Genomic DNA, 2,443 nt, shown 5'->3' with positions numbered 1-2,443 from the left:
GCATATCCACCCTAGATGTCGCTAAAGAATTAACATTAATATTTTTAGTATATTTTTTTTATCTTGGATGGCCTTTTTAATAGAAAGGTTTACTTTACTTACACTCATGAGACCTAAACTTTTTTGCTCTTGGTTTAACCTGGCTTTTTAGGGCAGAGCCTATTCCCTTCACCAAAAATGTAGGAAATAGTGAAAATAATATTGTCATTTGCCAATAACGACCTTTATTCTCCTTAATGTTTTTAGGCTCTAATGCTACATAACATACAATCATAATTTTTAATGAAGATATTACGTGTGTGTCTATATTATGTGTTATGCTTTAATACATGTTATCCTTATCTTAATAAAAAAATTTATATATGTACATATAATTTCTGCATATTCTATGTGAAGTATACAATTATTATTTAAATAATGTATAAAACTAATTAACTTAATAAGATTACAAAAATATTTATTACATGTCAAACCTGTATACAACTGAACTTTGTCATGATTATTTTTTATGTGCTCATATGAAAAACTTAATTTTAACTTCTGCACTTTTTTCTTTCACATCCTCCAGTTTTTTGCGGCAAAATGAATTTTAGCTCTGCTGTTGGTGCAAAATTGAAATCATGTCCCTTACTGGAATTTGACACCGGCTCACCTTCTACAAAATTGTTGACAGTGTCTCTGTTTGAAGTACCATGCTCCAAAGAAGTGGACGAACTTGAAATCGGTATAGATATGTTTGTACTAAGCAATTCTGTATTTACCTTGAAAAAAATCAAGCTTTGAAAAAAATAAAGATAAGTTGGAAGTATAGACTTACCTAGGTTTTTGACAATTTCTTTAATTTCTCCTTGGTTAACCTCTTTGCATGTGGAAAAGTAGTGAGGCCATTCATTGTATTTTTGTCAACAATTACATACCAATGCATGGACTGAAGGTTTTTTATCCATTTGCCTACAAGGAACAAAATTTATAGATTACCTCATTTAGGTATTAAAAAAAATGAAAGATTTAGTAAAAATACCTTAGTATTCCTTGGCAAAGATATTCATTTTTCTTTTTCCAGGGGCTCTTTTGAAAATTTAAAGATATGACAGGTCCGTTTTTCGCTATGATGCTTTCAATCTGGTGCAAAACACATAACCTTTGTTGGTGTAGTCCACTAAAATAACAAAAACAAAATCAAATATAACAATCAAAACATTATGACATAACCTTAAAATGTATGTATTTTCATAAATTTCAGGATTATTCACTAAAAATTGGTAATTATGAAACTGAATTAAAAAAAAAAACTTGTATGTGTGTAATTGTGATACTTACATTTTATTTTCATATAGGAAAGTAAGAAAGATGTGGAGACTTAAAAATATCTTCCAACATTTGTTTGGATTTTGGGAACTTCCGTTGCCGGTGGCGTTTATGCTTGTGGGCCGGAAAGTGACATTGAAATGACAAGTGAAAGTCTCTTCGTCTTCTTCTTTTTTTCTTCGATTTTTATGGCTTAAGCCCGATAGCAACCAACGTGAGTCAGAATTATGCAAAAACATGTTAAGGTGGCTTTACATAAAGGAATTAAGCTGTTTACCTTCCAAACAATACCAAAGTTGTTAATTCGTTTTTTTAGGCATAATTAACAATTAAATTGTAAATAATGGCTAAGAGTTAAACGATACACTTTATAAGATTAAAATTAATAATAGACAGAATTTTATAACTTTTATTGCTACAGAATAGATGTAACTATTTGCTAGTATAGTACTTTTTTCAATCGGACCAAAGCAAATTTTTTAAATTATTTCCAATGTTGATCTGGTTTACGATTTTATTACCGATTCATTTTAGAACCTTGACATAATTTTGATATATGCAGGTTTTGAGAATATTTTCTACTAAACTAAAATTAAAGAGCGGAGCGTATTGTAACACATCATGGTTCTCTGAAGCATGATACCCAGAAATAAGTAAGTAATATTTCAATGAAATTTATTTCTGATTATAATATATAATAAGACCTTTCCTTTTCTCTCTGTATTTACTATAGATTGACGAAAAACAAAGAAAAACACAAAGTCACGGTCTCACAACATGTAATTAAACGGGCTACACGTGTTTCGCTCTAGTTAGAGCATCATCAGTTACAGCATAAGTGTGTGGATGGCTTCTAAAGGCCTGATGATGCTCTAACTAGAGCGAAACACGTGTAGCCCGTTTAATTACATGTTGTGAGACCGTGACTTTGTGTTTTTCTTTGTTTTTCGTCAATTTTGTATGTTGGTCTCTTAGAGAATAATGGATGAGATTTTTGGATTTACTATAGATGTTAATTTTTTCGAAGTACTAAAAAAAGAAAAAGTTGGGTAGAGCACCATGCCGAGGCTAAGATTTGAACTCAGAGCCTTATGAGGATACGGCAGGTCTCTTCCCCACTGCGTGTTTAGGGCAC

At 31.0% G+C, this 2,443-nt stretch overlaps 1 long non-coding RNA gene across 2 annotated transcripts; it reads right to left on the bottom strand.

Moving 5' to 3' along the window:
- Positions 1-440: 440 nt before the first annotated feature.
- Positions 441-2,203, bottom strand: LOC126749752 (uncharacterized). Of its 2 annotated transcripts, XR_007665323.1 has the most exons (4): positions 1,321-2,203; positions 1,022-1,159; positions 818-951; positions 441-761 (listed from the first exon to the last, which is right to left on the bottom strand). It is a non-coding gene; the product is annotated as an uncharacterized LOC126749752 (long non-coding RNA). The 2 variants fall into 2 exon arrangements; XR_007665322.1 differs by having other exon boundaries at positions 1,022-2,203.
- Between the last annotated feature and the right edge of the window lie 240 nt (positions 2,204-2,443).

Source organism: Anthonomus grandis, unplaced genomic scaffold (genome assembly GCF_022605725.1).
Source record: "Anthonomus grandis grandis unplaced genomic scaffold, icAntGran1.3 ctg00000677.1, whole genome shotgun sequence".
Classification (NCBI taxonomy): domain Eukaryota; kingdom Metazoa; phylum Arthropoda; class Insecta; order Coleoptera; family Curculionidae; genus Anthonomus; species Anthonomus grandis.
Note: the sequence above shows the minus strand (reverse complement) of the source record. Positions and strands in the feature narration are given on the sequence as shown.